Consider the following 11301-nt stretch of genomic DNA (forward strand, 5'->3'; position numbering starts at 1 on the left):
AGAAAAATAAGGCACGGTGAGGAGATGAACAATGCCTTCAAAACCCCTCTTTTGTGGCTGATCAACACTTTAGACCTCCACTTTCCCTAATGTGTCCTTTCTTCCTAAGGGGGAAACTAAAAAATGCGTGGCTGGCTCGGCGCCTATGGCTCAAGCAGCTAAGGCGCCAGCCACATACACCAGAGCTGGCGGGTTCGAATCCAGCCTGGGCCCGCCAAACAACAATGACAGCTGCAACCAAAAAATAGCCGGGCATTGTGGCGGGCGCCTGTAGTCCCAGCTACTTGGGAGGCGGAGGCAGGAGAATCACTTGAGCGCAGGAGTTGGAGGTTGCTGTGAGCTAGGATGCTACGGCATTCTACCCAGAGCTGCAGCTTGAGGCTCTGTCTCAAAAAAAAAAATATTTATTTTTTAAAAATGCGCAGCTCTAGTGTTTTTTTGTAGGAGGCTGCAAGTCTTGATTCTCCAATGGATTTGCATTTGGCAGTGACAAGGCAGGTTGGCCAGGTGTGTGGGATAATTGCTGGAACTGCTCATGTGGGAGGCCTGGTGGAGATAGGTGGTGGGGACCGTTCACACCATATTCACAGGGAACTCTAGAGCTGATAGTGTGGATATCGCCCTGGAATTATGCAGCCCAGTAGCCCTGCTTCTGGTCCTTTCAGATGAGGATGGGCTGAGATTCCTAGAGTCCGGTCCAGAGACATCCTCATGGGATGCTGACCATGGGTTCTCCTATATACCTCAGTCTTTCCCTCTGGTCTTCCCCAGAGGTTCTGCAAACTGTGGTACCTATTAGCTTTTCTGCTGTGACTAGCCAGTGGTATCTATTGTTTATAACTGAGACTGGGTAATAGAGAATTCTGGAGAGGCATAGGCTAGTGTAGTGTGGTCAAGGAACATTTGGTTGAGTGTATTATTGTTCCCAAGTTACTTGCTGCTCTCCTTGCAAGAGGGTTCTACTGCCCTGCCCTGCTGACAGCAGGCTCGGTCACGTGACTTGCTTTGGGCAATGAAATGTGAGCAGAAGTGGCATCAGCTGATTCTGAGCAGAAGTTTTGAAGCTTTGTTCACTGTTCTTCTCCTTCCGTCAGGATCACTGCCTGTCTCAGATAGGATTGCTCCTTCAGCCACAATCCTGGGAAGAAGGAGACAGATAACAGAAGAGCCACAGCCAACCTGCAGCTGATGTGTAACGTGAGTCAGAAATTGATGATGTCAGTCAACCAAGATTTTGGAGTCGTTTATTACTGCAGCAAAATCTAGTGAGAGCCGACTGATAGAAAAATCTTCTGTGAGCTGGTGAGCTTAAACAGAGCTCTAAATGAAGTAAGTGCAGAAAATGGGGACAAGTATTTCAGGTACAGGGCACAGCAAGTGCAAAGGCCTGGAGGCAGGAACCTCCAAAGGGGCCAGTGTAGCTAGATGGTGAAGGGAAGGGAGACAGCATCCTAGAGATAAGAAGGGGGTTAGATGTTATCTGCCTATTAGACCGTAGTAGGTAAAGAAAATACATTTTAGGGAGGTGGGATTTGGCGGGGGATCCGTCTGGCTGCTGTATGCGGAACAGGCTGTAGGGGGCGCCTGTGAGAAGTGGTTGGATTCTAGATGTATTTTGAGCAAATACAAAATACATCTAGGGACAAAGATGTATTTGAGGGACAAAGGGATTTGCTGATGGATTGGATGAGGGGTAGAGGAGAGCGAGGTCACAGAAAACTTGCAGATTCTGGCCTGAGGAAGGAAGGAGTTGCCTTCAACTGCCATGGGGAAAGTGGTCAGAGAAGCAGTCTAGGAAGGAAAAGCATGTTTAGCTCTGGGCACATCTGCTTGATGCCTTGTGTCTCCCTGACAAGACTCTACATTCCTTGTCTGATAGAACCAGCTGTAGATATTTTTTTCACTCAGGTGCTGAAATGTTTTTATTTATTTATTTATTTATTTATTATTTTTTTTGTAGAGACAGAGTGTCACTTTATGGCCCTCGGTAGAGTGCCATGGCATCACACAGCTCACAGCAACCTCCAACTCCTGGGCTTAAGCGATTCTCTTGCCTCAGCCTCCCGAGTAGCTGGGACTACAGGCGCCCGCCACAACGCCCAGCTATTTTTTGGTTGCAGTTCAGCCGGGGCCGGGTTTGAACCCACCACCCTCGGTATATGGGGCCGGCGCCTTACCCACTGAGCCACAGGCGCCGCCCTGAAATGTTTTTTTTGTTTGTTTGTTTATTTTATTTATTTATTTTAATATTTATTTATTTACTTATTTATTAGAAACAGGGTCTCATTCTTCACCCAGGCTAGAGTGCAGTGGTATCATCATAGGTCACTGCGACCCTCAACTCCTAGGCTCAAGTGATCCTTCTGTGTCATCCTCTTGAGTACCTGGGACTACAGGAATGCACCGCTACCCTCCTGGCTAATTAAAAAAAATTATTGGTGCGACACAGTGGCTCATGCCTGTAATCCTAGCACTTGGGAGGCCAAGGTGGGTGGATTGCCTGAGCCCACGAGTTCAAGACCATCCTGAGCAAGAGTGAGACCCCGTCTCTAAAAATAGCTGGGCGTTGTGGCCTGTAGCCACAGCTATTCGGGAGGCTGAGGCAAGAGGATCACTTGGGCCCAAGAGTTTGAGGTTGCTGTGACCTATGATGCCATGGCAATCTACCAGAGGTGACAAAGTGAGACTCTGTCTTCAAAAATATTTTTTTTATTTTTTTTTTTTGAGGGTGAAACATCTTTTGAAAAAGTTAAGAAAGTGAATGGATATTTCCATTACGCCTATTATAATTCCTTGGAGTCCATTCTATTGAATCTGTGGCTTCCCAAATTCTGGACCCAAGAGAATACTCTGGAAGCTTGTGTAATTAAGCAGACATGAATCTATGTCCTTATTCTTCCCACTCCCATTGAATAAATGAAATGGTAGCGTTGTTCTGTCTCTTCCTGTTTTTCACTTAGCAACATATCTTGGTGATTTTTCCATTTGAGGACATATACAAGCTTCCTCATTCATTCATTCATTCACAACTATGTTGTATTTCGTTGCATGAATGCACCATAATTTTTGAACCCATCTTTAGGGGATGGGCCTCTTGGGGGTTTCCAATCCTTTGTACTTGCAAACTGTACCACCCTGGGTCACCATGTCCATGTCATTTCCCATGTGTCTGACAGTACCTGTCACATACATTCCTAGAAGTTGATTTTCCCATCAAAGGGCATACGCATTTGTGGTTGTATTTATTTATTTCTTTAAAGACAGCTTCTCACTCTATTGCCCTGGGTAGAGTACCCTTGCATCATAGCTCACAGCAACCTCATACTCTTGGGCTGATGCAATCCTCTTGCCTCAGTCCCCCAAGTAACTGGGACTACAGGCACCTATCACAATGTCCAGCCAGCTATTTTTTAGTAGAGACGGTGTCTCGCTCTTGCTCAGGCTGGTCCATCCTGAGCTCAAGCAATCCACCCACCTTGGCCTTCCAGAGTGCAAACCATTGGTTCAAATTTTGCTTCCACCAGTTAGTAGCTGGTGATCCTAAGCAACCTGTATTGCTTCTTTTGCCTCTTTTTTTCTCATCCATAAAATAGGGCATCATAAAAATGTGTGATGATGGTTAAATAAGTTATTTAGAAATAAATTATATGGTTAAAATGCTATCTATTTAGCTGCTCAACAAATGGCAACAGTTATTATTTGTGTCCTGGGGCTTGTGGAGACCACTTTGTATTACCCTGCTGGGCATCCCTGTTTAGAGACTACTGCTGTGGGCAGTAGGGAGCTATAGAAAGTTTTATACAGGGTGGGGAACCTCATTGCAGTTAAATTTCATGTTTCTCACATAGAAATGGTAGTGACAACCCCTGTACTGCCTTTGTGTGTGTGTGTGTCATCATGAGGATGGACAGAAAGCAGGATGGTAGTGTTGGTGAGGGCAAAGCTTCCATCGTCTATACTCGGAGGCTAAGCATGAAAGAGCTGGGAAAGAAAATGCTGAAAACAACAACCACTTGCCTGTCCTTCCCCATCACCAGCTACCAGAGCTGGCATTTTCCGTCCTGTATCTCCCACCAGCCCCCCTCCCATGCCGATATCCACATGCATTTGGGGCGCAGTGGTAGTTTCCCTCCCTCCTCCCCCTTTAAATCCCCAGACCTTTCAAGGCCCAGGGAAGGAAATGAAACCTGCCCTCCCCGTTCCTGGCTGCTCACTGATGACTAATCAGAGCCATGCCCTTCAGTTTTCCCCCTTTGCCTGTCAGCCAGTGGAAACTCTTGTAGTCATTCTTAAGTCATCGGGGTTTCTCATCTTCAGGCTTTTGCACTTACTGTACCCTCTGCCCAGAATGCTTTTCGGGTCTCAGCTGGCTCATTCCTTCCTCCAGGAAGCCCTCTGGGACTCCCAGGCTGGGCAATGCCCTCTCTAGTCTCCCCCCGGCTCCACACTGCCCTGTCTCAGCACGTCCCACTCTGAGGGATGGGCCTGTGTCACCTGCCAGGCTGTAATTTTCATGGCAGCTGGGCCCAGGGCTGTATAACTCAATTTCATCTCCTGTAAAATGCAGCTAATAATAGCCCTTAGGGTTTGGGAAAATAAACAGAAATGGCACATTAAAGCCTGTTGGTGCAATCCTTAGCAAATCTCACCCTCTAAGACCTGGCTGCTCTTGTTATTAATGACCTTAATGTGTCCTTTGGTACTGCTGACCCCTCCCACAGGATACCCTCCTGGATCCCCCTTCTGGGCTCTCACATCCCAGCCCTGACCATTCTGAGTCATTAGTTACAATCTACGGCAGGTCTGTCTCTCCCACCGAACTGTGATTACTAGGAAGGCAGGGCCAGAGCTGTTGTGGTCACCACTGTGTTCCTAGCACTGCCTAGCACAGGTCCCTACACAGACCAGGCAATAGAGGAAGGTGTGTTGAATGAATGAATGAACGGCTTTAGCAATTATTTGATGTCTGTTTGTTGCACATCTATCGATCCTCTCTCCCACTCCAGCAGTACTGTTATGTCCCACAACTATGTTGTTAATGCTGGAATTTAGAGAAAACTTACGAAGGTGTGTGTGAGAGAGAGAAAGAGAAAGAGAGAAAGAGCTTAAGGAAGAGTTTCAGTTGTTCAAAGGAGGGAAGTTGGGGAGGGAGAGGGTTGAGAACTTGGACAAGAAACAGGGTGGATTTTGGAAATCTAGTTTGAAGACTCTGGAAGGGCAGAGACCATGACTGTTTTGTTCAGAGCTGTGTCTCTAGCATCCAGCAGAGAGCCTGTCACATAGAAGGTGCTCAGCGAATATCTGTTGGGTAAATGAGTGAACCAGACATTGTTAAAATACCCTAGGGATCTTGCTGTCTCTATAATGTGAAACATAGCATGCTGTGAGCAGGCCTTGAGTCTGGAGTAAGGTTCTTTTGGTCCATTTAGGGAGTAGAGAGAGTAAGAGACACTGCTGATGGGCAGAGGAATCTATTCCAAGTTCTCAGCAGACATCAAAAATTGATGCAGACACTCCTTGATGGCAAACATGGTACCAGACATTAATAATAGATACAGGAACATCTTCCTGGGGAGCAAATGTAGGTTTTTGTTCTCGACATAGTGCTACTGAGCAGCCACTACCAATCTATTTAAAATGGTAAATGAGAAAAAACCTATCTGTCTACTCTGGCAAAAATGGATGTGAAAAATTAGACTGGGGGAGAGAAATTATGGCCAGAGGCTATAGCTAGAAGTTCCTTGTGGGTTCGGCACCTATAGTTCAGCTGCTAGGGTGCCAGCCACATACACCAGGGCTGGTGGGTTTGAACCTAGCCCAGGCCTGCCAAACAACAATTTTAACTACAAAAGAAAAAAAAATAGCCAGGCGTTGTGGCGGGCGCCTATAATCCCAGCTACTTGGGAGGCTGAGGTAAGAGAACTGCTTAAGCCCAAGAGTTTGAGGTTGCTGTGAGCTATGATACCACAGAACTCTACCAAGGCCAACATAGTGAGACTTTGTCTCAAAAAAAAAAAAAAAGTTCCTTGTGCATTTGACTCCTTGTTCATTTACCTTTTCTTTTTTGGGGGGGTAAATTGTAATTTTTTTATTGGAAAACAAATATACAACTTGGAATGGCTTTGAGGCAAATTGTGCCACAAGCAGATTTTAAGTGGCTAAACAAAGTTTAAAAGCAAGTAACAATAAAAGAAAATGTTTCTGGTACAGGACTAGCAGTACAAAAAAAAATAGTGTACGAGTACTTGGGTAATACACCCATTTTGCGATAGTGCAAACTTTTTTTTTTTTATTTTTAATTTCAATTTCCTTGTTCATTCTTCTTCGTTTGAAATACTGTTTTTTATCTTCCTCTGGCAGTGTTCTTGATGTTAGTAGAGACGGGGTCTTACTCTGGCTCACATGCTGTTACATACAGGTCTCGAACCTCTGAGCTCAGGCAATCCACCCGCCTCGGCCTCCCACAGGGCTGGGACTACAGGCGTGAGCCACCACGCCCGGCCGCGATAGTGCAAACTTTTAAGTACATATTGTTGACTGTCCATAGTCCACGCAGAGTTACAACTCCACACTTCAACAACAACATGCTGACAGGTCCTAAAAAAAACTACTTTAAAAAAAGGCATAACCCGGATGTTCCCTCATTTGACCAACTCCATCTAAGTTTAGATGTGCAGAAGGGCTTAGACATATCCAGTGTAAGCCACATGCAACATGTTACTTGATCAATTTTCTTTTTTTTTTTTTTTTTGTAGAGACAGAATCTCACTTTATGGCCCTCGGTAGAGTGCCGTGGCCTCACACAGCTCACAGCAACCTCCAGCTCCTGGGCTTAAGCGATTCTCCTGCCTCAGCCTCCTGAGTAGCTGGGACTACAGGCGCCCGCCACAACGCCCGGCTATTTTTTGGCCGGGTTTGAACCCGCCACCCTCTGTATGTGGGGCCGGCGCCCTACCGACTGAGCCACAGGCGCCGCCCACTTGATCAATTTTCTAAAATAAGGTTTCAGGACAATGACAGTAAGATAAGGATAGGGAAGAAAACTTGGAGGAATGAAGTCCTAATTACTATACATGCATATTTTTTTGACAGTAGTGAGAAACCTTTTACAGATAAGTTACAAACAAAGAAAAGGCAAATAAACAATTTTGTACAAGAAATTTAACACTTTCTGTACAATGTCTTCACTTTGCTGTCATCATTTGCACAAACTCTTCATAGTTTACTTGACCATCGCCATCAATATCTGCTTCCCTGATCATTTCGTCAGCCTCTTCATCTGTTAACTTCTCTCCGAGGTTTGTCATCACATGGCGAAGCTCTGCTGCGCTGATATAGCCATTGCCATTCTTATCAAACACACGGAATGCTTCTCTAATTTCTTCTTCACTGTGTCTTTCATTTTTCTTGCCATCATTGTCAGAAATTCAGGGAAGTCAATTGTGCCATTACCATCAGCATCTACTTCATTAATCATGTCCTGTAACTCTGCTTCTGTGGGATTCTGTCCAAGAGACCTCATTACAGTTCCCAATTCCTTTGTTGTTATAGTTCCATCACCATCCTTGTCAAATAGTGAAAAAGCTTCTTTGAATTCTGCAATCTGCTCTTCAGTCAATGCTCTTCAGCCATGCTGCAAGCGCTACCGGTTTCTGACCTCATTTACCTTTTCTTACCTTCAAGGTCATGGCTTACCCCACAGGGACAGAAAAGAGGTGGGTTACTATTTTATAGCCTGTCTCAGAACTTCTGGGCCTTAGAAAGGATTCAGCATTCATTCTTTTACTCTTTCATTTGTTAACAAATGTGTATTGAGTGTCCATTACAGCCAAGCACTGCTGCGGGTGCAGGAGATAAAATGGACAGTGAAGGGCAGACCTAGCTCCTCGATTTGGAGCAGACAGACATTGTCAAAACATCACTCAAACACTTCTAAAATGGCAACTTTTGACAAGTTCAGGCAGTCCCTGGGTTACGAACGAGATACATTCTGTAGGTTTGTCCTGAAGTTGAGTTTGTACATATGTTGAAACAGTTAAATTTACCTATTATCTGTAATAGCCTCTGTTCATAAATGCAAGTTGTATGGAGGTCAGATGTTTGTAACTTGGGAGTTTGTAGTATACTTGGATAGAGAAGAAAATTCTAGTTTCTTGTTTTGGCTTTCTGCCTGGATATAAACTGCGTGATATCTACATATTCACCTAATTCCACACCTGTTCCACACCAGAACAGGTGTGGAATTCTCAATTTTCTTAGCTAATGTCTCTTACTTTTGATGGTGCTTTCTTGTTTCTGGAAGTTGTCCTTTTCCCCTGTCTGGAATTTGGGATGTTATTTTGCTTGTTGGCTTACACTTTCACTGCAGCCCGATCCATTCATATCTCAGTGTGGCCACAGGCTCTCTCCTGACTTCTTGTCACTATTTTTTTCCTCCCAAATCTAGAACATCCAACCTTGTTTTTTCAATGGCATTTAAATCTTTGAATTAATATAGGGTTAGATTTATCCATTAGGATTAGACTGGGCAGCAAGAAACAGAAGAACGAAAACAATAGTGGTATGAGTAAGATAGACGTTTGTTTCTTCTTTCATGTAAAGAAATCCAGAGTTGTTTGGGCTAGAACTAACTGGGTGGCTTCAAAGAGTCTTTGGGCACTAATTTTTTGAGTGGTGTGTTCATAAACCTATTCTATAAAAAAAAAATTCCTGATTTATAGTGTTTTCCAATTTCTGTGTTGTAAATACCACCACCACAGTTGATCTCAAACTACCAATGTGTCATCATTGAATGTGATGATGGGAAGAGATGTGCACAATCAGCTCTCACCAGCTGGCATAAGCTGGGTTCAGTGGCACTGTGTCTGTCCTCCTCCACAAGTGACACAGACCTCATGATGTATTATGGCTACTCAGTTCCAGCCATCACATTCTAATTCCTAACTATAGAAGGAAAAAAAGAGTGCCACTTCCCTTTAAGAACACTTTCTGAAAGTCACAGACACTCTTACATTTTCTTGACCAAAATGTAGTCACATGGCCATGCCCAGTGTCAGGGGAAACTGGAAAATGTAGTTTTCTCTTCTCTTGGACACCATGTGTCTAACTAAACATCAATGATAAACATCAATGATTCTATTACTATGGAGGGAGTAGAAAATGAATTCTGGGGTCGCGAGAGCAATCTCTATCACTACTGGCCAGATTAGGCCATTCTGCTGCGGTGAGATGATCATTTGCCTTCTTCTTGGGGTTTGGGTAGCAGCTCCAGATGCTTAGCCCTGATTTTCTGACTGAGAGAGTAAGAGGAGTTTGGCTTGGGTTATTCCCCTAAACTCCTGCTTGGAGAAGGCTTTGTGACTCAATCAATGTTTCCATTTTTGAGTCTTTGAGTTTTCCCAGGGGTGTGATTTTGGTCTCTTGTTCATTCACTCAACAAACATGTATGCCGCACCTACTGTGCCCCTATGCAGGTCATGGAGCTGATAGTCTAGTGCAGTGATTTTCAACCAGTGTGCCATGAGAGGATCTTAAGTATGCTGGGAAAATTTTTTAAAGATCATTAATTAAATTATTTTCAAGGACTGGGTACGGTGGCTTGCCTGTAATCCCAGCATTTTGGGAGGCAGAAGCAGGTTCATCAGGAGTTCGAGAGCAGCCTGAGCAAGAGTGAAACCCCATTTCTACTAAAAATGGATAAATTACCTGGGTGTTGTGGCGGGCGCCTGTAGTCCCAGCTACTTGGGAGGCTGAGGCAAGAGAATCACTTGGGCCCAGGAGTTTGAGGTTGCTGTCAGTTACTATGATACCATGGCACTCTACCCAGGGTGACCAAATGAGACTCTGTCTCAAAATCAATCAATAAATAAATAAACAAATAATTTTCAGAAGACGTTCAAAGCACGGTAGTTATATTCTTTTTTTAATTCTTTTTTGAGATTGATATAATTTAAGTGTGTCACAGAAGTTTAACTATAGGTTTGAGTGTGCCATGAGATAAAAAAGGTTGAAAAACACTGGTCTAGTGGATGAGATACATGTTTTTTTTTTGCAGTTTTTGGCCAGGGCTGGATTTGAACCCGCCACCTCCGGTATGTGGGGCCAATGCCCTACTCCTTGAGCCACAGACGCCGCCCAAGGATGAGATACATGTTAAGTAATCACACAAATAAATGTTTAGCGACATACTGTGACAAGTGGTATAAAGGAGAACATGCTTTGACAGCTTAACTAGGGGGCTGGATTTATAGTAGGGGTGGTCAGGAAGGTCTTTTTGAGGGCATTTGCTGTTTCTTTCTTTTTTTTTTTTTTTTGCATTCAGAATTACAATGATTCTCAGCTGTGGCTTTGGCCAGAGGCCAGCTGGAGCTGCTGCTTGCTGCTGGCTGCCATGTTATCTTTGAGACCCAACCAGGCTAAGAGCTACAGAAACCAGCTAGCTACTTTTCTGCCACCACTCAGGCAGGAAATGATTAACTTCTTCCTTGCCAGAGGAGGGACGTGGGAGGAAGGAATGGTGCGGTAGGACACCTGGGCTGGGAAAGAAAATGGAGAGGTATCTGGGGCTTCTGAACAAGTCTGGACCCTTCCAGAAACCAGGGCAAGGCCCCCTAGGATGGCCCCAGAATCAAGAATCAGCATTCTACACACTTGGGTGCTGGGATATTTATTTTAACAATTAGGGTTTAGAGCTGTGCTGTTTAACACAATAGCCACTAGCCAGAGGTGGCTATATAAATTAAAATTAATTAAAAGTAAATAAAAAATTCAGTGGCTTAGTTTCACTATCCACATTCTAAGGGATCAACAGCCATATGTCTCAGGCAGTACTGTATTGGACAGTGGAAATATGGAACATTTCCTTCCTTCACTGCAGAGACTTCTGTTGAACAACACTGGTCAGGGTCATGGGCTTTGGAATTGGGCAGACTTGAGTTGGCATCACATGTGGCTGTGTGATCTTGGGGAAGTCACTTCCCTTCTCTGAGCCTCACTTTAATCCTATGCGCTTGAGCACAGTGACATCTACTTAACATAGAGAAGGGGGAAGGCGGATCTGGCCTCAGGAAAGGAGCAAAACAGGGCAGTGGGATGATTGGGAAGGAGATTTCAGAGCCAAACAGCCTGGTTGAACACTAACTCCACTATGTGCTCCTGAGCCTCACTTGCTTTGTCTGTAGAATGGGTGTGCATTCTTCTTTCCTCAGTGAGTGCAGTGAGGATATGAACATGAACCACATAAGGCATGTACATAGCCAGTGGCTGACATGTGGAGAAGCCTCAATAAATAAGATTTGAACT

The 11301-nt window shown here is 44.5% G+C and overlaps 1 pseudogene across 1 annotated transcript; it reads right to left on the reverse strand.

Annotated features, from left to right (window-relative positions):
• Positions 1 to 6070: 6070 nt before the first annotated feature.
• On the reverse strand, positions 6071 to 7647 carry LOC128595560 (calmodulin-1-like; annotated as a pseudogene). Its single transcript, XR_008382952.1, has one exon. The product of XR_008382952.1 is annotated as a calmodulin-1-like (transcript).
• Positions 7648 to 11301: the final 3654 nt, after the last annotated feature.

The sequence above is a fragment of the Nycticebus coucang genome, chromosome 10 (genome assembly GCF_027406575.1).
Source record: "Nycticebus coucang isolate mNycCou1 chromosome 10, mNycCou1.pri, whole genome shotgun sequence".
Classification (NCBI taxonomy): Eukaryota; Metazoa; Chordata; class Mammalia; order Primates; family Lorisidae; genus Nycticebus; species Nycticebus coucang.